Source organism: Bos taurus, chromosome X (genome assembly GCF_002263795.3).
Source record: "Bos taurus isolate L1 Dominette 01449 registration number 42190680 breed Hereford chromosome X, ARS-UCD2.0, whole genome shotgun sequence".
Classification (NCBI taxonomy): domain Eukaryota; kingdom Metazoa; phylum Chordata; class Mammalia; order Artiodactyla; family Bovidae; genus Bos; species Bos taurus.
Window position 1 is genome coordinate 86,188,044 of NC_037357.1, and position 23,740 is coordinate 86,211,783.

At 44.0% G+C, this 23,740-nt stretch overlaps 2 pseudogenes; both read left to right on the forward strand.

The window, feature by feature from the left end:
- The first annotated feature begins 2,517 nt into the window (after nt 1–2,517).
- Nucleotides 2,518–6,455, forward strand: LOC132344345 (endogenous retrovirus group PABLB member 1 Env polyprotein-like; annotated as a pseudogene).
- Nucleotides 6,456–8,227: 1,772 nt separating this feature from the next.
- On the forward strand, nt 8,228–8,994 carry LOC132344346 (endogenous retrovirus group PABLB member 1 Env polyprotein-like; annotated as a pseudogene).
- The last annotated feature ends 14,746 nt before the right edge of the window (nt 8,995–23,740 follow it).

The window sequence follows — 23,740 nt, forward strand, 5'->3', positions numbered from 1 at the left end:
AGAGAACAGACAAGAGATTTACAATGCTAGCTGCTGCTCTGGGAAAGTCTATCTCGGGCCCTCCGGAAAACCTCATCTGCCCCAGGGACAGGAAAGTCCTTCAACCGGTCCCAGCGGAGGCCCCGGGCCCCATTACAGCCGAACCAGTGTGCCTGGTGCCAAGCTTTTGGCCACTGGAAGAATGAATGCCCTAAGGCAAGGAAGGAAGAGGAAGCTCCCGCAGTTGTGGGGCTTGCTGACCTGGAAATTAAATAGGGCTGCTGGGGCTCAGAGATATCAGGTCCCCAAGAACCCACGGTAGCCTTAAAAGTGGGGGACCAAAACATTGACTTCATGGTGGATACAGGAGCAGAACTGTCGGTAGTAACAAAACCTGTGGCACCACTGTCCAAAAAGACTACCGCTGTAACTGGGGTATCAGGAGAAGAGATGATTAAATCGTTTTGCCAGCCCAGAAAATGTCAGATGGGGGGAGGGGGCACCAAGTGATTCATGAATTCCTCTACATTCCTGAGTGCCCAGTACCCCTGTTGGGAAGCGACTTGCTCTCCAAACTAGGAACACAAGTGACTTTCTCCTCTGAGGAGAGGCCCACCTTCCAGATGGACACTATGACTTACTTGCGCTCTCTCAATACCACCCCAAGATGAGTGGAGGTTGCATGAGCCTCCGAAGGAAGAACCGGGTGGGCTGGAAGAGCATGAGAGAGAGCTAACGCAATTATTCCCTGAGGTCTGGGCGGAAGACAACCCCCCTCCCCCCCCCCCCACCCCAGGCTGGCTAAACATCAAGCACCAGTGATAATAGAACTCAAACCAGGCACCATCCCAGTTAGAAAGTGCCAGTACCCGCTACCAGTAGAGGCCTGGGCCAGCATACTGCCCCACATCAATAGATTGAAGCAGGCATTCTAGTAGAGTGCCAGTCGGCTTGGAATACGCCGATCCTGCCAGTCAAAAAGGAAGGAGGACAGGACTATAGGCCTGTACAAGATCTCAGGCTAGTCCAGACCCTAGTTGGGTCCTATATACTGATGGCACTAGCCTGATAAAACAAGGACAACGGCTGTCAGGTTAGCCAAAGAGGAAGGGGCTATCAAGACTGGAAAGGGATGGTGGGAATTGCCAAGTGGCAAATTATTGGTACCGGAGGAGCTGGCACACAATCTGGTAAGTCAAACACACCAAGCGACCCACCTAGGCCATGCTGCCTGCTCACAGGTTAATGCGGCCTCTCGGGTATTCAGACAAAAACCTCTGGATATTTAGCTGAAAGGCACGCTGCCCTTTGAACACCTGGGAGTGGACTTCACTGAAATGAAACCTCACTGACACTACCGTTACCTGCTGGTCATGGTATGTACGTTCTCGGGATGGGTAGAAGCTTTTCCTCCCTGGACTGAAAGAGCATCAGAAGTAGCCCGGTGCCTGCTTAGGGAAATAGTTCCCAGATTTGGACTTCCTACCAGCATTGGTTCAGACAATGACCCAGCTTTTGTAGCTGATTTAGTACAACAAGTAAGCAAAACTTTAAACATCAAATGGAAACTGCACACTGCATATAGGCCCAGAGTTCTGAGATGGTGGAATGAACCAACCGGACATTAAAGAGACTCTCTAAGTGGATCTTAGAGACTGACTGCTCCTGGGTGGACTTGCTCCCGACGGCTCTGCTCAGACTCAGGATGACCCCACGGTCCCAAGGCTATTCTCCATACGAAATTGTGTATGGGAGGCCCCCTCCCATAATAGAACAGGTGTCAACAAATTTGCCTCAGGTAAGGGGGAATAGGATTTCACAGCAGATGGAACTGGGTAAGGTAATAAATCGGGTAACTAAGTTTGTACAAGAAAGGGTGCCGTTCCCCCTTGGGGAACAGATTCATGAGTTTATGCTTGGTGACCAAGTATGGGTCAAAGATTGGAAACATGATTGGCTAGCCCCTTGGTGAAAGGGCCCTTATGTTATTCTAACTACCCTTACTGCAGTTAAAGTTGCGGGTATTGTCCCTTGGATCCATCATACGAGGGTGAAGAGAACATACCACGCAGACCCAAAAAAACGCTGAGTGGACTGCACAGAGGGACCCCGCTGACCCTCGAGAGACTATGACCATCCTTAAGAAGAAGGAAAAGAAGATCCTGGATGAGCCCCTTCAGGATGAAGCCACACAATCAACTCCTGCTGCTTGGCCTCATCGACGTGGTTTTGAATTTAACTTCCATTTCAACTCAGGACAATGTTTTCATCTCATGGGCACATTCCTACGTGGACTTCCACAACACTTCCAACTGCTGGGTATGCAGGGCTATGCCTCTGTCAGCGATGGATGGACTTCCTTGGTGGGTGTCACCACTCTGCCAAGAAGATTTTAAACCACTCTGCTCTTTTCTGGGATGACGAAAAGAGACTTTCCTCTCTCTTGTCAATCATAACCTCTCCTTGCTCTCTTGGTGTAAGACCTACAGTCAATAGACTCGGCTCATGGGGTTACATTTGATATAAATGCCAGTGTAACAAAAGCCTAACCTACAACAAGCCCCAGTAAATCTACCTTATTTACATGCTAGGTGGACAAGATCCGTGTTTCAATGGTATGCGTATATTGCTGCCTTATTCGTACCCTCTATAGGGACAACAGATATCATGATTAAAGTAGAGGCCTTGACTAATTTCACAAAACGGGCCCTCCTAGATAGAACAAAAGCCATCCAAGCCTTAAATGAAGAGCAAATCCAAATGAGAAAAGCGGTAATTCATAATAGAATGGCTTTGGACATACTCACAGCTGCTCAAGGAGAGACCAGTGCTATAATTAAGGTTGAATGTGGTGTATACATTCCTGACTTATCTGGCAACGTATCGACTGCTTTAGATGACATGAAAAACCAGGTAAAAGCAATGTCAAATGAAAACATTCCTTTCTGGACTTCGGTCCTATCTTGGGTGAAGGGCAATGGGTGGAAAACTATATTTACCACTGTTACAGTTGCCTTGATAGTTTTGCTTTGTGGACCCTGAATTTTACAATGTATAATGAACTTTGTAACCCGAAGGTTGATGTCATTCTCCCAAATTGGCGGTCGGAGAGCCAGGGTGCAATATATCCCTATGAATGATGCTCATAATATGAGTTAAGAGCATCAAGAGGGGGGAATGAAGAAGGAATTCATAGGGCCTGGACTCCATCTTAGGCCTATTCATGCTGATCATGCTCAGCCACCTTTCCAATGGACTCTGAACTCTGTGTTTAGTGCCTGTGAAAACAACAACAGAAGGATAAGACCCCCTCCAGGCAGGGGAACCTTGAAGATCGTATCTGGGTTACTCATCACCTAAGAGAAAACATACACTGATCACCCCTTCCTCCAGACAGGCCATAAATTTTTCTGTATCCATCTGAGTGTAACCTCGGGTTTATTGATTATTGGCTAATTGTTTGACTGTTTGAGCACATGAGCACATAGCACGTGAATGGTGGGATTATTGGGATTGTATTTTCCTTGGTTTATGTAAGTCTCAAGGAATCTGGGGTGGTGGGTTCAGACACGTACACATGGGGTATAAAAGATTTTCACAAGTGCTGGTCGGGGTCCTTGGCTAAGAGGAGACTCTGCCTTGGGCCTGCCGGTGTAATAAACTGCACTCCACTATCTGCATTGTCCTTCTGAGTGAGTTTGTTTCCCAGAACGTGTGGGTACAACACTTGGTGCATTGGCCAGGAAACTCTTCACTTTGAGGAGACAGGTCTCATTTGAGGCCACCCTGAGGCTTTGTGGCTTGAATCTCCTAGAGGGGGGAAGGAGCCTTGCCCCTCTGGAAGAATTCAGCCTTTCAACGCCTGGTTTCTTCGCTTTGGCAGGTAGTGAAGGGCGGCAAGGGAACTGAGTGCTCAGGTGAGGAGGAACCCACCCGGCAGGGTGGAAGAGGGGGCCTGATCACCCCCCCTGGGAGGCACTAGAAGGGGCACGGACCCACAGGGGCCTGGAATAGGCAGGCAGCAGCGATTGCTTGGTACACAGGTCGACGAGCGTGCTACGGTTTAGGAAGGAAATTTGTGAAGGTCATTTAGGAGGTGTGTCCACGCTGTCTCAGGGAAAATTATTACCAGCGACCGCCAGGGGATTTTTAGGATAGGAAACTTTTCCTTGTATGCTCGTATTCTGCCCTCCCCCAGGAGGTGTCCTGTCTGCTGTGAAATTCTTGACCCCTTGGAATTGTTAGGCTAGAAGGAAGGGGATACATAAGTGAGTATGAATTGGCTTTCCTGGAGATGGCCTGGGACATGGGATATTTAACCCATCTGTGTTTTCATCCACACCTGATCAAGCCCACCAAGGCAGAATGGACTTTAAGGGAGAAACAGTCTTGGATCACGTGGGGTTCTGGTTCGATTGTGCTGACCGGCAGGTGAAGGCACGCTGATCCCCCTTCTCCCTCTCTGGCAGGTAAGGCTCTTCTCACCCCAGTTGGGAAGGAGGCAGAATGGCAATTTAAGTGTCATTGAGTGGAACTATCAGAAGTACATAGGGTACTGAGAACTTCGCAGACAGAACAAAAAGGAAAAGTAGAAGAAGGTAAGCAAGATGGGAGGAAGTGAATCTAAGGCAACTGTATTGGAGTGCATGATTAAAATTTAAAGAAGGGATTTGAAGGAGACTATGGGGTGAAGATGAAGCCTAACCGCCTCCACATACTCTGTGAGGTCGAATGGGCCCCTATGGGAGTAGGATGGCCACCAGAGAACACCATGAACTTAAAAATAGTGGAAGCAGTCTATACAGTAGTCACAGGAGAGCCAGGACACCTGGATCAATATCCATATATTGACTCATGGCTAGGGTTAGCTCAAGACCCTCCTACTTGGACAAGGCTCTGTATCCAGAAGGGAAAGGGAAAAATATTAATGGCACAAAAATTGACTGATGATAAAAAAGGAAATTCTACAGAATTTGGACGGGGACGACCTGACCCCTCCCCCATACTGGATAATGACGCGCCTGCCTCCCAGTGCTCCGCCAGGATGGGAGGCCGCCTTAATGCCCGATCCAGGGCCAGGTGAAGTCCTGCAGCAGCCGCTGCTCCTCCGCCAGCTCTCCCCGAGGTCGTAGAGCCGCCACCTCGGCAGGCTCCTCCAATCCCGGTGACAGACGCCTCTGGCCAACACTTCCAGGATCCAGCTCCAGCCAAACCGCCCAAGCTATACCCGCCTCTCCCGGTGAGTACGGACAAGAAAGGGAGGGAGATGTTGGAATTAAGCAGAGAAGGAAATGGCAACCCACTCCAGTGTTCTTGCCTGGAGAATCCCAGGGATGGGGGAGCCTGGTGGGCTGCCGTCTCTGGGGTCACACAGACTTGGACATGACTGAAGCGACTTAGCAGCAGCAGCAGCAGCAGCAGCAGCAACAAGGCTAATCGGAGAAGGCAATGGCACCCCACTCCAGTACTCTTGCCTGGAAAATCCCATGGACCGAGGAGCCTGGTAGGCTGTAGTCCATGGGGTCGCTAAGAGTCGGACATGACTGAGCGACTTCACTTTCACTTTTCACTTTCCTGCATTGGAGAAGGAAATGGCAACCCACTCCAGTGTTCTTGCCTGGAGAATCCTAGGGATGGGGGAGCCTGGTGGGCTGCCGTCTATGGGATCACACAGAGTCGGACACGACTGCAGTGACTTAGCAGCGCTCTGCCAGAGAGCCGGAGGGAACGAAAGAGAACAGACAAGAGATTTACAATGCTAGCTGCTGCTCTGGGAAAGTCTATCTCGGGCCCTCCGGAAAACCTCATCTGCCCCAGGGACAGGAAAGTCCTTCAACCGGTCCCAGCGGAGGCCCCGGGCCCCATTACAGCCGAACCAGTGTGCCTGGTGCCAAGCTTTTGGCCACTGGAAGAATGAATGCCCTAAGGCAAGGAAGGAAGAGGAAGCTCCCGCAGTTGTGGGGCTTGCTGACCTGGAAATTAAATAGGGCTGCTGGGGCTCAGAGATATCAGGTCCCCAAGAACCCACGGTAGCCTTAAAAGTGGGGGACCAAAACATTGACTTCATGGTGGATACAGGAGCAGAACTGTCGGTAGTAACAAAACCTGTGGCACCACTGTCCAAAAAGACTACCGCTGTAACTGGGGTATCAGGAGAAGAGATGATTAAATCGTTTTGCCAGCCCAGAAAATGTCAGATGGGGGGAGGGGGCACCAAGTGATTCATGAATTCCTCTACATTCCTGAGTGCCCAGTACCCCTGTTGGGAAGCGACTTGCTCTCCAAACTAGGAACACAAGTGACTTTCTCCTCTGAGGAGAGGCCCACCTTCCAGATGGACACTATGACTTACTTGCGCTCTCTCAATACCACCCCAAGATGAGTGGAGGTTGCATGAGCCTCCGAAGGAAGAACCGGGTGGGCTGGAAGAGCATGAGAGAGAGCTAACGCAATTATTCCCTGAGGTCTGGGCGGAAGACAACCCCCCTCCCCCCCCCCCACCCCAGGCTGGCTAAACATCAAGCACCAGTGATAATAGAACTCAAACCAGGCACCATCCCAGTTAGAAAGTGCCAGTACCCGCTACCAGTAGAGGCCTGGGCCAGCATACTGCCCCACATCAATAGATTGAAGCAGGCATTCTAGTAGAGTGCCAGTCGGCTTGGAATACGCCGATCCTGCCAGTCAAAAAGGAAGGAGGACAGGACTATAGGCCTGTACAAGATCTCAGGCTAGTCCAGACCCTAGTTGGGTCCTATATACTGATGGCACTAGCCTGATAAAACAAGGACAACGGCTGTCAGGTTAGCCAAAGAGGAAGGGGCTATCAAGACTGGAAAGGGATGGTGGGAATTGCCAAGTGGCAAATTATTGGTACCGGAGGAGCTGGCACACAATCTGGTAAGTCAAACACACCAAGCGACCCACCTAGGCCATGCTGCCTGCTCACAGGTTAATGCGGCCTCTCGGGTATTCAGACAAAAACCTCTGGATATTTAGCTGAAAGGCACGCTGCCCTTTGAACACCTGGGAGTGGACTTCACTGAAATGAAACCTCACTGACACTACCGTTACCTGCTGGTCATGGTATGTACGTTCTCGGGATGGGTAGAAGCTTTTCCTCCCTGGACTGAAAGAGCATCAGAAGTAGCCCGGTGCCTGCTTAGGGAAATAGTTCCCAGATTTGGACTTCCTACCAGCATTGGTTCAGACAATGACCCAGCTTTTGTAGCTGATTTAGTACAACAAGTAAGCAAAACTTTAAACATCAAATGGAAACTGCACACTGCATATAGGCCCAGAGTTCTGAGATGGTGGAATGAACCAACCGGACATTAAAGAGACTCTCTAAGTGGATCTTAGAGACTGACTGCTCCTGGGTGGACTTGCTCCCGACGGCTCTGCTCAGACTCAGGATGACCCCACGGTCCCAAGGCTATTCTCCATACGAAATTGTGTATGGGAGGCCCCCTCCCATAATAGAACAGGTGTCAACAAATTTGCCTCAGGTAAGGGGGAATAGGATTTCACAGCAGATGGAACTGGGTAAGGTAATAAATCGGGTAACTAAGTTTGTACAAGAAAGGGTGCCGTTCCCCCTTGGGGAACAGATTCATGAGTTTATGCTTGGTGACCAAGTATGGGTCAAAGATTGGAAACATGATTGGCTAGCCCCTTGGTGAAAGGGCCCTTATGTTATTCTAACTACCCTTACTGCAGTTAAAGTTGCGGGTATTGTCCCTTGGATCCATCATACGAGGGTGAAGAGAACATACCACGCAGACCCAAAAAAACGCTGAGTGGACTGCACAGAGGGACCCCGCTGACCCTCGAGAGACTATGACCATCCTTAAGAAGAAGGAAAAGAAGATCCTGGATGAGCCCCTTCAGGATGAAGCCACACAATCAACTCCTGCTGCTTGGCCTCATCGACGTGGTTTTGAATTTAACTTCCATTTCAACTCAGGACAATGTTTTCATCTCATGGGCACATTCCTACGTGGACTTCCACAACACTTCCAACTGCTGGGTATGCAGGGCTATGCCTCTGTCAGCGATGGATGGACTTCCTTGGTGGGTGTCACCACTCTGCCAAGAAGATTTTAAACCACTCTGCTCTTTTCTGGGATGACGAAAAGAGACTTTCCTCTCTCTTGTCAATCATAACCTCTCCTTGCTCTCTTGGTGTAAGACCTACAGTCAATAGACTCGGCTCATGGGGTTACATTTGATATAAATGCCAGTGTAACAAAAGCCTAACCTACAACAAGCCCCAGTAAATCTACCTTATTTACATGCTAGGTGGACAAGATCCGTGTTTCAATGGTATGCGTATATTGCTGCCTTATTCGTACCCTCTATAGGGACAACAGATATCATGATTAAAGTAGAGGCCTTGACTAATTTCACAAAACGGGCCCTCCTAGATAGAACAAAAGCCATCCAAGCCTTAAATGAAGAGCAAATCCAAATGAGAAAAGCGGTAATTCATAATAGAATGGCTTTGGACATACTCACAGCTGCTCAAGGAGAGACCAGTGCTATAATTAAGGTTGAATGTGGTGTATACATTCCTGACTTATCTGGCAACGTATCGACTGCTTTAGATGACATGAAAAACCAGGTAAAAGCAATGTCAAATGAAAACATTCCTTTCTGGACTTCGGTCCTATCTTGGGTGAAGGGCAATGGGTGGAAAACTATATTTACCACTGTTACAGTTGCCTTGATAGTTTTGCTTTGTGGACCCTGAATTTTACAATGTATAATGAACTTTGTAACCCGAAGGTTGATGTCATTCTCCCAAATTGGCGGTCGGAGAGCCAGGGTGCAATATATCCCTATGAATGATGCTCATAATATGAGTTAAGAGCATCAAGAGGGGGGAATGAAGAAGGAATTCATAGGGCCTGGACTCCATCTTAGGCCTATTCATGCTGATCATGCTCAGCCACCTTTCCAATGGACTCTGAACTCTGTGTTTAGTGCCTGTGAAAACAACAACAGAAGGATAAGACCCCCTTCAGGCAGGGGAGCCTTGAAGATCGTATCTGGGTTACTCATCACCTAAGAGAAAACATACACTGATCACCCCTTCCTCCAGACAGGCCATAAATTTTTCTGTATCTATCGGAGTGTAACCTTGGGTTTATTGAGTATCGGCTAATTGTTTGACTGTTTGAGCACATGAGCGCATAGCACGTGAATGGTGGGGTTATTGGGATTGCATTTTCCTTGGTTTATGTAAGTCTCAAGGAATTTGGGGTGGTGGGTTCAGACACGTACACATGGGAATAAAAGATTTTCACAAATGCTGGTCGGGGTCCTTGGCTAAGAGGAGACTCTGCCTTGGGCCTGCCGGTGTAATAAACTGCACTCCACTATCTGCGTTGTCCTTCTGAGTGAGTTTGTTTCCCAGAACGCGTGGCTACAACACTCATAGAGTCACAGGGTAGCTGTGCATACCCAGTGAGAGGAGGTGGCTGTAGTTTTCAGCGTCATGTCCTGGTACAGGAACCTCTGAGCAGAGTCCAGGTGCTGCCACTCCTCTCTTCTGAAGTTCACGGTCATGTCCTCAAAGGACACTGACACCTGTAAACACAGCCCCATTTGGGGTGACCAGGTCAGCACAGGGGGATAAGGGAAAGATAGGAAATTGTTTTTAGTGATTTTTACCATAATACCCATAGGCTATGCCTTTCAGAGGCCTACTTACACGTAATGCATAGAATGAAAATATCTAGTCATAAATTTCTGCCACCCATTGTACATAACAGTCGTTCGTTTTTAAAAATTATACTTTTTATTTGCTATCTATTTTATACATAGTAGTGTGTATACCTGACTCAGTTTGCTGTAGAGCAGAAACTAACACAGCAGTGCAAACCAACTATACTCCAATAATAAATAAATAAACAGTGTGATTGAAAGGGGGGAAAATAATCATTTTGTCCAGGATTTGAAGTTTGTTCTACTTTGTTGCTCATGTTCATGGGAAATTTGTGTTTTATTCGTTTTTGAAGGAGGCATGTATACTTTATTAAAATGTATTTATTTATATATCCTTGGCTGTGCTGGGTCTTTGTTCCTGTGCATGGGCTTTCTCTAGTTGTGGCAAGCGGGGGCTACCATCTAGGTGTGGTGCGAGGGCGTCTCATTGCAGTGGCTTCTCTCATTGCAGAACACAGGCTCTGGAGCACACAGGCTTCAGTGGTTGGGGTGCACAGGCTCAGCAGTTTGGCTCCCGGGCTCTAGAGCGCAGCCTCAGTAGTTTTATCGCACAGGGTCACTTGAACGAGCGGCCCCTGCCTTGACAAGCGGACTCTTAACCATCGGATCAGCAAGAAAACTCAGCATCTACACTTTTTTCCCTCAATTTACATAGCTCCCTCTACTGCTGCTTTCATTTAGTCTTCAAAAATACAGGCATTTTCTCTTGACGCCTTCCTTCTGGGTCAATTTTAACTTAATTCCATACTTGTCGGAAAACGTACTCTGTCTGATTTCAACATATGGTCTATCTAGAAGAATGTTTCATGTGTCCCCAGAAAAGAATGTGTGTTCAGCCAAGGATGGGTGCGGTGTTCTCTAATATAGAAGTCAACTTGGTCACTTTACTCATTTGTCCTCCACTTGTTCAACCAGTTCTTTGTCGACTTTTTGGTGAAAATGGAAACAGAGATGTTAGAAATTTATATTGCTATGCAAAGGAACTAGAATACACAAAGCAGAGATTAGCATGGAGGATTTCTATTATGTAATGTTAAGACTTACTGTAACGCTACAGTAATTCAGACAGTGTGGTATGGATGTAAGTACAGACACACATATTAATGAAACAGAATAGAGGGTCTAAAAAACGGATTTGCACACATATGGACAACTGTTTTATGAAAAAAGTGACAAAGTACTTCAATGGGGAAAAGGAAAGCCTGTTTTAAAAACTGTGCTGGAACAAATAGATAAACATTTTGGAGGAGAAAGCAAACCGTGATCCACACCACACACCATATACAAAAATTAACTTAAGTGTTCTCACCGCACACACAAACACACACACCCACACACAAAGTAACTCTGTGAGGTGAAGAATGTGCTGACGAACTTGACTGTGGTATGAAAACAGACATACAGATCAATGGGACGGAGGAGAAAATCCAGAAATAAACCCACACATTGATGGTCAATTGATTTTTACCAAAGGAGCCAAGAATATGAAAAGGGAAAGGACAGTCTCTTCAATTAATGGTTTGGCAAAACTGGACAGCCACATGCAATAGAATGAAACTGGAGCGCTCTCTTACACCACACATCAAAGTTAACTGAAAATGGATTAAAGACTTGACCATAAGACCCCAAACCATACAACTTCTGATGAAACCAAAGGTGGTAAGCTCCTAGACGTAACTGGTGGAGATAAATTATTGGATTTGACACCAATATCAAAGGCAACGAAAGCAAAAATAAACGAGTGGGAATATACCAAACTAAAAAGTTTATGCACAGCAATTGAGACCTTCCACAAAATGACAAGGCAGCTTACTGAATGGGAAAAATATTTGCAAATTGTATGTCTGATATGTGGTTAAAATCCAAAATATGTGGGGCTTCCCTGATGATTCAGATGACAAAGAGTCTGCCCGCAATGCAGGACACCCTGCTTAGATCCCTGGGTCGGGAAGATCCCCTGGAGAAGGAAATGGATTTAAGGAAATAGAATTCAAATCCACAGATTTAAAATCTGTGCCTTGGGTTGACAACACTTCAACACACCAAGAGAGATAACCAGGCATTCTGTGCCATCTGGGGGGATGAATTAACAAGCATTCAATACCACTTCTGAAGTACATTTGACTAAAATTCGAATCTGTTTTGATCAAGCCTCTAAAATTCTCAGTTCATATTAACGTATGGACATGGGAACTATGAAATAACACCACAAGAATACAATTAGGAAATTCCAAAAGGTGGAACATAGTTCACGGCAAATGGCCAGGTTGCTTCAACAAAAACATAGCCAGGGGTAGAGCCCATTATATCAGTTCCGGATTAAAAGGGACTTGAGAGATTATTGGGAGACTATCCTCCACAAATCTCATATTTCTGTATATCTTTCAAGCAGACCAAAGATTGCCTTTTTTCCAAACTATCTTTTTGAATATTTATATAGTGAACAGCCTCAAAAGATAGAGCCTCCCTCTCCAGAGCAAAGGGCAAGTTACACTGGAAATTATGCTCAAGACACTTCTTCCTCAAGGCAAGGATCAGGCAGGCTTACTAGCCTTTATGAAAGAGTCGACACCCATAAGCTAGGGGTGCTTCACCTATAACGGAACCTACTGCACACGCAGGATTTATCTGGCCTTCTGCAACACCCTGTGGGGACTGAGGCTTAGGGAACTCGTGGAAATGTTGATACTCTGGCTGCCACTAACGCTGTGAGTATTCCAGTCCTTTGTCTCTCACCCAGGAGACTCATGTTTTCTACCAGCAGGCATAACACCATGGCCAGCTAACTCGTTAGCTTTCACGGAGGATAAAATAGTAGACCCTATGCCTCAACTACGGAAGCCCACACACCTAGAGCCTGTTTTGGCAACAAAAGAAGCCTCCACGGTAAGTCCGCACACAACAACGAAGAGATGCCCCTGCTCGCTAGAGCTAGAGCGATGCCTACACGCCAATGAACACCCAGCACAGACAAAATTAATAAAATAAAAAAAAATAAATAAACGAACCCATACCTGCCAACATCTTGACTTTAGCCCAATGGGAGCCATTTAGGACTTCACAACTACAAGACTAACATTTTGTGTTGTTTTAAGCCAATGAGTTTATGGCAGTTTGTTACAGGAATGATAGAAAACGGACAGAGGCAAATTCAGGAGATTTGAGAGAAGTCTCTGGAATCAGTAGTGGAAATGTTGATCAAATTGTACGGTCAATAAACGGTCGTCCACTTTACTGCCAGTCAGTGAGGAGGAACTGAAGAAGTTATTGCATACGAAGTACCCTGAAGTAGGTTTAAAGACAGGCAATGGCACCCCACTCCAGTACTCTTGCCTGGAAAATCCCATGGATGGAGGAGCGTGGTAGGCTGCAGTCCATGGGGTCGCTAAGAGTCAGACAGGACTGAGCGACTTCACTTTCACTTTTCACTTTCATGCATTGGAGAAGGAAATGGCAACCCACTCCAGTGTTCTTGCCTGGAGAATCCCAGGGACGGGGAAGCCTGGTGGGCTGCCGTCTATGGGGTCGCACAGAGTCAGACAGGACTGAAGCGACTTAGCAGCAGCAGCAGCAGCCTCAACAGTGTTACAGTTAGTCTTAACTCTTCCAGGTAGGGGGCTTCCTCAGCAAACTGTGGTCAGTCTCAAGTGTAACTTATTGTACACACTCTCAAGCCTCTTATTGCAACAACTAGTACAGGCATACCTCAGGGATATTGTGAGTATTCCAGACCACCGCAATAAAGTGAATATTGCAATAAAGCGAGACACAAATTTTTGGTTTCTGAATGCATGTAAAAGTTACCTTCATATCGTATTGTAGTCTACTAAGTGTTCAACAGCATTGTATCTTAAAAACAATGTAAATTAATTAATTAAAAACTTTATTCTTTAAGGGCTTCACAGGTGGCTGAATGATAAAGAATCCACCTGCCAGCAGAGGAGACACAAGAGACGGTGTGTCGATCCCTGGGTCGGGAAGATCCTCTGGAGGATGAAATGGTAACCCTCTCCAGTATTCTTGCCTGGAACATCGCATGTACAGAGGAGCCTGGCAGGTTACAGTTCATAGTGTTGCAAAGAGTCAAACATGACTGAGCGCAGCAGAGCACTTATGCCTAAATGAGGCTAACCATCATCTGAGTCTTAGGTGAGTCAGAATCATTTTACTGACGGAAGGTCCTGCCTTGATGATGATGGCTACTGGTTGATCAGGATGGTTTTTGCTGAAGGTTGAGGTGGCTGTGGCAATTTCTTAAAATAAGACAGAAATGAAGTTTGCCTCACTGACTCTTCTTTTCACGAATGACTTCTCTGCAGCATCTGATACTCTTTTGTAAAATTTATTTTTGTATTGAAGGATAATTGCTTTACAGAATTTTGCTGTTTTCTGTGCTGACCTGCACTACCAAAAGAGTTCCTTAAGGCAGAAGGCAAATGATGCCAGATGGAAATCTACATCTACACAAAGGAATGAAGAGCATCAAAAATGGTAACTACATGGGTAAATATAAATATTGATTTCATTGTTTGGATCTTTTTAAAAGATCATCAACTGTTTAAAATTAGAATATCAATGAGTCATGCCATTTATAACATACTCAAATTTAAATATATGACAACCATAGCACAAAACGTGGGAAAGGACATGGAAGTATGTTGTTGTAAGGTTCTTGAATTATACATAAAATGGCATAATGTCAAGACATTAAATTGTAATAAGCTAATGATATCAACACTATAAACCCTAAAGCAACCACTAAAATAAAACAAGGAAGTATTAAAGCTCTTAAACATAACAAAGAATACAAAATGGAATCATAAAAAATAATTAATTTAAAATAAGACAGAAATAAAGGGGGAAAGGACCAAGGAATTGATAGAACAAATAGAAAACAAATAGCCATATGGTAGATTTAAACACAACCGCATCTATAATCTTATTATATGTAAGTGGAAAATAGATTTTCAAGTGGGTAAAAAAAAGCAAGAAATCCACTTTAAATATAAAAGACAAGATTAGGTTAAAAGTAGAAGGATGGCAAAACATGTATTAGGCTTTGCCAGAGGGACGGAATATTTAGGGAGTTTGGTATGGACATGTACACACGGTTCGATTTAAAATCAATAATCAGTAAGGGCCTACTGTAGAGCACATGGAACTCTGCTCATTACGTGGCAGCTTGGATGGGAGCTGAGCTTTGGGGAGAATGGATACATGTATATGTATGGCTGAGTCCCTCCGCTGTTCACTTGAAACTATCACAAGATGGCTAATCAGCTATACCTCAATACAAAATAAAAAGGATTTTTAAAAACAGTTTGAATTTCCATACAAATTTTAGAATCATCTTAGTCAATTTCTACAAAAAAGCATAGTGTACCATGCTAACACTAATCAGAAGAATCCAAACTAATCCTTAGTGCTTATGCATGTGATAATAGAGCTTCAAAATTCATGAAGCAGAATTCAGGAAGCAATAAACATTTTTCTTATTATTTGGATCTCTTTAAAAGATAATCAACTGTTTAAAACTGCAAGAATTAGAGAAGTCAGCATTTATAATTGGAGATTTCAACAATACTCTAAGTATTTGATAGAAAAGTGGACAGAAAATCAATAAAGATACATAAGATCTGATCAACTCTATTAAGCAAGTTGGCCTAATCGGCTTTTATAGAACACTCCACTAAATAACGGTAGAGTCCACATTCCTTTCCCTTTAAGTGCACACAGAACTTTTACAAAGCAGACTATAATTTTGCCCATAAAAATACATCTCAATAAGTATTAAGATATTCAAGTTATACAAAGTATGTTCTCTAGCCACAGTAGAACTGAGTTAGAAACCAATAGAAAGATAATTGCAAAATCCCTAAGTAACTGAAAACTGAATAACACACATCTAGATAACCCATGCATTAAAGAATAAATCAAAAGAGAAATTTAAAAAGTAGTTTGAACTAGATGAAAATGAAAACACAATGTATTAAATGTTGTTAGGGACTTCCCTGGTGGTACAGTAGACAGGAATCTGCCTGTCAATGGAGGGGAAATGGGTTCAGTTTCTAGTCTGGGAGGCTTCCACATGCCCCAGAGCAGCTAAGACCATGTGCCACAACTACTGAGCCCATGCTCTGGAGCCGGTGTGCCACAACCACTAAGGCCTGCTCACCCGGAGCCTGTGCTCAGCAACAAGAAGCCATCACAATGCAAAGCCCATGCACCGCAACTAAGAGTAGCCCCCACTCACTGCAACTAGACAAAGTTGGTACACTAATTAAAAAAAATAAAACAAAACAAAACTCAGTATACTAGGAATAGAAGGCAATGTCCCCAATTTGGTAAAGGGCATCTGTGAAAAACCTATAGCTAACATCATATTTAAGGGTGAAAAATTGAATATTTTCCCCTTAGGATCAAGAACAAGTCAAGGATGTCCTCTTGGCACATGTATTCAACATTGTATTAGAGATTCTAGCCAGTGCAGCAAGAACAAAAAAGAAAGAAAATGCATTCAGATTAGAAAGGGTGAAGTAAAACATGATTGTCTCCATAGAAAATCCTTATGGAATCTATTTATTTAAAAGCTACTCAAATTAATAAATAAGCTTAGTAAGGTTTCAAGACTCATGGTCAATTTATCAAAAATTGATTGCATTTCCATATACTTATTATAATACCATTTATAATTGCATTAAAAATATCAAATACTTATGGACAAACCTGACAAGAGACATGTAAGATTTATATACCAAAAACAGAAAACTTGCTGAGAGAACTTAGGGAATCCAAAGACTCTTAAGGATGTAAATAAATGGAGAGATGTATACTGTGTTCATGGATCAGCAAACACAGTATTGTTAAGATGTCAATTCCTCCCCAACTGATCTAGGCATTTAGCACATTGCCAATCATAGTGCCACCAAGCTTTTCTTGTCGAAATTGACTAAGATGATTCTAAAATTTATATGGAAATTCAAAGGACCCAAATAGCCTAAACAGCTTTGAATAAAAAGACAGAGTTTTGCCTGACTTACACTCCCTGACTTTAAGACTTATTATTCAGTTCAGTTCAGTTGCTCAGTCGCGTCTGACTGTGACCCCATGGACTGCAGCACGCCAGGCCTCCCTGTCCATCACCAACTCCTGGAGTTTACTAAAACGCATGTCCATTGAGTCGGTGATGCCATCCAACCATCTCATCTTTTGTCGTCCCCTTCTCCTCCTGCCTCCAATCTTTCCCAGCATCAGGGTCTTTTCAAATGAGTCAGCTCTTCACATCAGGTGGTCAAAGTATTGGAGTTTCAGCTTCAACATCAGTCCTTCCAATGAATATTCAGGATTGATTTCCTTTAGGATGGACTGGTTGGATCTCCTTGCAGTCCAAGGGACTCTCAAGAGTCTTCCCCAACAACACAGTTCAAAAGCATCAATTCTTCGGCACTCAGCTTTCTTTACAGTCCAACTCTCACATCCATCCGTGACTACTGGAAAAACCATAGCCTTGACTAGATGGGCTTTTGTTGGCTAAGTAATGTCTCTGATTTTTAATGTGCTGCCGAGGTTGGTCATAACTTTTCTTCCAAGGAGTAAATGTCTTTTAATTTCACGGCTGTAGTCACCATCGGCAGTGATTTTGGAGCCCCCCAAAATAGTCTCTCACTGTTTCCACTGCTTCCCCATCTATTTGCCATGAAGTGATGGGACTGGATACCATGATCTTCGTTTTCTGAATGTTGAGCTTTAAGCCAACTTTTTCACTCTCCTCAAGAGGCTCTTTAGTTCTTATTCACTTTTTGCCATAAGGGTGGTGTCATCTGCATATCTGAAGTTATTGATATTTCTCCCGGAAATCTTGATTACAGCTGGTGCTTCATCCAGCCCAGCGTTTCTCATGATGTATAACTCTCATGAGGACTTATTATAAAGGTGCAGTAATAAAGACAGGGGTTTCCCTTGTAGCTCAGTCGGTAAGAATCTTCCTGCCATGCTGGAGACCTGGGTTCAATTCCTGGGTCAGGAAGATCCCCTGGAGAAGGAAATACTGGCAACTCACTCCAGTATTCTTGCCTGGAGAGTCCCATGGACAGAGGAGCCTGGCAGGCTACATACAGTCCGTGGGGTCGCAAGACAGTGTGATACTGGCATCAAGACAAGTAAGTAGAGGGTGGATAGATAGCCCCATATATATATGTTAACTTTTGACAAAGATGCAAAAGTACTGTGTTGTATTTTCTGTACATTTTGTATTCTTCTGTCCAAAAGGTACATTCTCTTCAAAAAGTGGAAATGCATGTACAAAAAATTACATGAACTTGGATCTATATTTCATATGATATATGAAAATTAGCTCAAAATGGATCATTGGCCTAAGTGTAAAATTATAAAACTTCTACAAAAAACATAAGGGAAATTATTTGTGACCTTGAGTTAAGCAAAGATTTGTTAGGTATGACACCAAAAAATATGGTCCATTAATAGACTCTGGTTCATAAAATTAAGAACTTCTGTTTTTCAGAAGACAAGTTACAGACTAGGAGAAACTGTTTGCAAAATACATTTTAATGATAAAGGGCTCGTATCCAGAATATATGACAATCTCTCAGAAATGCTACAAATAAGAAAACTACCTACCCAATTAATGTCCAAAATGTATGCACAGATGCTTTATCAAAGATTATCTACAGATAGCAAATAAGCACATGAAAAGATGTGCACAAGTCCTCTCCCCAGTTCTCTTCCCTGAGGACAACCAATATTAATCATTTTTTGCTTTCTTTCCAGAAATATTTCTTTACAAATAATGCTTTTAGATTGCCTGGTATATAATTACTTTCCATCCTATATCTATGAAAAATCTTTAAGAATAGAGAAATAATATTTTATTCTTAAATTTTCTAGTGGAAAAATGGAGAAACCAGGTCAAGTACTGACATTAATAGTTTTGTGGAGACGTTTCAGTGGGTTTTGTTCAAAGTGTGTGAAAAAGAGTTCAAAGAAACAGATCGTTGATATGAATCAGCCATGGGTTTTACATGTGTTCCCCATCCTGAACCCCCCTCCCACCTCCCTCCCCATCCCATCCCTCTGGGTCATCCCAGTGCACCAGCCCGAGCACCTGTATGATACATTGAACCTGGACTGGCGATCTGTTTCACATAGGATAATATACATGTTTCAGTGCTATCCTCTCAGATCAGCCCACCCTCCCCTTCTCCCACAAAATCCAAAAGACTGTTCTATACATCTCTGTCTCTTTTTCTGTCTCTCATATAGGCTTATCGTTACCATCTTTCTAAATTCCATATATATGTGTTAGTATACTGTATTGGTGTTTTTCTTTCTGGCTTACTTCACTCTGTATAATAGGCTCCAGTTTCATCCACCTCATTAGAACTGATTCAAATGTATTCTTTTTAATGGCTGAGTAATACTCCATTGTGAATATGTACCACAGCTTTCTTATCCATTCATTTGCTGATGGACTTCTAGGTTGCTTCCATGTCCTGGCTATTAGAAACAGTGCAGCAATGAACATTGGGGTACATGTGTCTCTTTCAATTCTGCTTTCCTCGGTGTGTATGCCCAGCAGTGGGATTGTTGGGTCATATGGCAGTTCTATTTCCAGTTTTTTAAGGAATCTCCACACTCTTCTCCATAGTGGCTGTACTACTTTGCATTCCCACCAACAGTGTAAGAGGGTTTTCAAAAAGTGTCAAAAAGTTATGACACTGAAATATAAACTCCCCAGGTCAGTAGGTGCCCAGTATGCTACTGGAGAAGAATGGAGAAACAACTCCAGAATGTATTAAGAGTTGGATCCAAAGCGAAAACAACACCCAATTTTCATGTGACTGGTGATGGAAGTAAAGTCTGATGCTGTAAAGAACAATATTTCATAGGAACCTGGAATGTTAGGTCCATGAATCAAGGTGAATTGGAAGTGGTCAAACAAGAGATGGCAAGAGTGAAGATTGACATTTCAGGAATCAGTGAACTACAGTGGCCCAGAATGGGCAAATTTGATTCAGATGACCATTTTAGCTACTACTGTGCATAAAAATCCGTTAGAAGAAATGGAGTAGCCCTCATAGCCAACAAAATTGTCAGATATGCAGTACTTGGGTGCAATCTCAAAAACGACAGAATGATCTCTGTTCGTTTCCAAGGCAAACCATTCAATATCACAGTAATCCAAGTCTGTGCCTCAACCACTAATGTTGAAGAACCTGAATTTGAATGGCTCCACGATGACCTACAACACCTTCTAGAATTAACACCAAAGAAAGATGTCCTTTTCATCATAGGGGACTGGAATGCAAAACAATGCAAGAGACAACTCTACACATGGAATGGACATCACCAGATGCTCAATACCGAAATCAGATTAATTATATTCTTTGCAACAGAAGATGGAAAAGCTCTATACAGTCAGTAAAAAAACGAGTGGGAGCTGACTGTGGCTCAGACCATGAACTCCTTATTGCAAAATTCAGACTTAAACTAAAGAAAGTAGGGAAAACCACTAGGCCATTCAGATATGACCTAAATTAAATCCCTACAATTATACAGTGGGAGTGACAAAATAGATTCAAGGGATTAGATCTGATAGAGTGCCTAAAGAACTATGGATGGAGGTTCTTAACATTGTACAGGACGCAGTGATAAAAATGATCCCCAAGAAAAAGGCAAAATAGTTGTCTGAGGAAGCCTTACAAATAGCCGAGAAAAGAAGAAGCTAAAGGCAAAGGAGAAAAGGAAAGATATACCCATCTGAATGCAGAGTTCAAAATAATAGCAAGGAAAGATAAGAAAGCATTTCTAAGTGATCAATGCAAAGAAATAGAGGAAAACAACAGAATGGGAAAGACTAGAGATCACTTCAAGAAAATTAGAGATATCAAAGGAACATTTCATGCAAAGATGGATAAAATAAAGGAGAGAAACAGTACAGACCTAACATAAGCAGAAGCTATTAAGAAGAGTTGGCAAGAATACACAGAACTACAAAAAAATATCTTAATGATACAATGGTGTGATCACTCACCTAGATTCAGACATTGTGGAGTTCAAAGTCAAGTGGGCCTTAGGAAGCATAACTATGAACAAAGCTAGTGGAGGTGATGGAATTGCAGCTCAGCTATTTCAAGTCCTAAAAGATGATGCTGTTAAATTGCTGCACTCAATATGCCAACAAATTTGGAAAACTCCACAGTGGCCACAGGACTGGAAAAGGTCAGTTTTCATTCCAATTCCAAAGAAAGGCAATGCCAAAGAATGTTCTTACACACTAGCAAAGTAATGCTCAAAATTCTTCAAGATAGGCTTCAACAGTATGCCAACTGAGAACTTCCAGTGGTTCAAACTGGATTTAGAAAAGGCAGAGGAGCCCGAGAACAAATTGCCAACATCTGCTAGATCATAGAAAAAGCAAGAGGATTCCGGAAAAAACATCTACTACTGCTTCATTGACTGTGCTAAAACCTTTGACTATGTAGATCACAACAAACTGCAGAAAATTCTTAAAGAAATGGGAATACCAGACCACCTTACCTGTCTCCTGAGAAATCTGTATGCAGGTCAAGAAGCAACAGTTATAACCAGACATGGAACAATGGACTGGTTCCAAATTGGGAAAGATGTACATCAAGGCTGTATATTGTCAGTCTGCTTATTTAACTTCTATGCAGAGTACATCATGTGAAATGCCTAGCTGGGTGAAGCACAAACTGGAATCAAGACTGCAGGGAGAAATATCAATAACCTTAGATATGCATATGACACCACAATTATGGCAGAAAGTGAAGAGGAACTAGAGAGACTCTTGATGAAAGTGAAAGTGGGGGGGGGTGAAAAACCTGGCTTAAAACTCAACATTCAAAAAGCAAAGATCATGGCCCCCAGTCCCATCACTTCATGGCAAGTAGATGTGGGAACAATGGAAACTGACAGAATTTATTTTCTTGGGCTCTGAAATCACTACAAATGCTGACTTCAACCATGAAATTAAAAGACCTTCTCCTTGGTAGGAAAGCTATGACCAACCTAGACAGCGTATTAAAGCAGAGATATTACTTTGCCAATGAAGGTCCATATAGTCAAAGCTAGTGGTTTTTCAGTAATCATGTATGGATATGAGAGTTGGACCATACAGAGGGCTGAACGCCAGAGAATTGATGCTTTCGAACTGTGGTGTTGAAGAAGACTCTTGAGAATGCCTTGCACTTCAAGGAAATCAAACCAGTCAATCCTAAAGGAAATCAACCCTCAATATTTATTGGAAGGACTGATGCTAAAGCTGAAGCTCCAAAACTTTGGCTCCCTGATTTGAAGCACTGACTCATTAGAAAAGACCCTGATGCCAGGAAAGATTGAAGGCAGGAGGAGAAGGGGACAACAGAGGATGAGATGTTTGGATGGTGTCACCATCTCGATGAACATGAGTTTGAACAAGCTCCAGGAGATGATGAAGGACAGGGAAGCCTGGTGTGCTGGAGTCCATGGGGTCTCAAAGAGTCAGACATGACTGAGAGGGTGAACAACAACAAGTTAAGAAGAAGGAAGGAAAGGAGTATGATCAAGCATGGAGAATGGAGGAAGAAGTTAGGCAGGGGTATAGAAAAGGAGGTGATCAGCAGGAAGAATGGAAGACTAGAAAGAGATTAAACAGGAAGGAGGGGAAGGATGGAGGGGAGGTCTGACAGGGAGACTTAGATGAATGGAGGTTGATAAAACATGGACGAGGTGAGGAATGAGGCCAGGAGGGTAAGATGGATGGGGGCTGATCAAACAAGGAAGAAGAAAGGATTTTGGGGGTGAGAATCAGGGAGAAGGTGACTTGGGATGTGAGGTTGGGAGAATAAGAATGAAGGGAAGTCAGAAAGTCGAAAGAGAGGAATTGAGGGTGGCCTTTTGGGGATGATTGGGGGTGGAATGTCAGGCAGGGGCTTGGAAAAGAAAGTAGATGGCAAGCAAGGAGACAGGAGAAACAGGGAATGGTTATACAGTGAGGAGCAGAGGAATGTAGGCTGCTGCTGCTGCTGCTAAGTCCTTCAGTCGTGTCCGACTCTGTGTGACCCCATGGACTGCAGCCCACCAGGCTCCTCTGTCCATGGGATTCTCAAGGCAAGAACAATGGAGTGGGTTGCCATTTCCTCCTCCAATGCACGAAAGTGAAAAGTCAAAGTGAAGTCACTCAGTCATGTCCGACTCTTAGCGACCCCATGGACTGAAGCCTACCAGGCTCCTCCATCCATGGGATTTTCCAGGTAATGTAGGCTAGACAGGCAGAAAGAGAGAAATGTTGAGGGATGTGGTCAGGCAAGGAGGTTATCAATAAGAAACAGCAGTCAGGCAGACAGAAAAGTGAGACTAGAAGATGATTGATCAGTAAGAAGAGGGGAATGTAGGGGAGGTCAGGAAGAGAGGTAGGGACCCACAGAGGTTAGCCAGAAGGTATGAAGGCATTCAGGCAGAAGGAAGAAGGAATAGGAGACATTTCAAGCATGGAGAACCGGAGGAAGAAGGTGGTGGTACGGAGAAGGTGAGGAATGGAAGTTCATGAGGGAGAGAAGGACAAGTCTCACCTTGGGGTCCCTTGAGTGCTCAGGGCATAACACCTGGAGTTGCTTGCAGTACCTCTTATTCTGTGGGTTGTAAACATAACAGAAGAGTCTTGTGGCTCTGGAGAGAGATTGAAAGTGAGGTGCTAACAACTAGGAAGGAGGTCCCACCCTGAACCCTGCCCACACTTTGTCACCAACCCCAGCCAAGTGAGCTTCCTGGTGGCTTCCCACCCAAACCCTGCCCCTAATTCACCCACCTCTGCCTCTGAGCCCACCCACATGCTGCCCTTGATCTTGCCCACCCTGCTCCTGATCCTGTCCACATCATGCCTTTGAAGCTTCAGCTTCATCATCAGTCCTTCCAATGAATATTCAGGGATGATTTCCTTTAGAATTCACTGGTTTGATCTCCTTGCAGTCCAAGGGACTCTCAAGAGTCCTCTCCAGCACCAATATTTACCAGA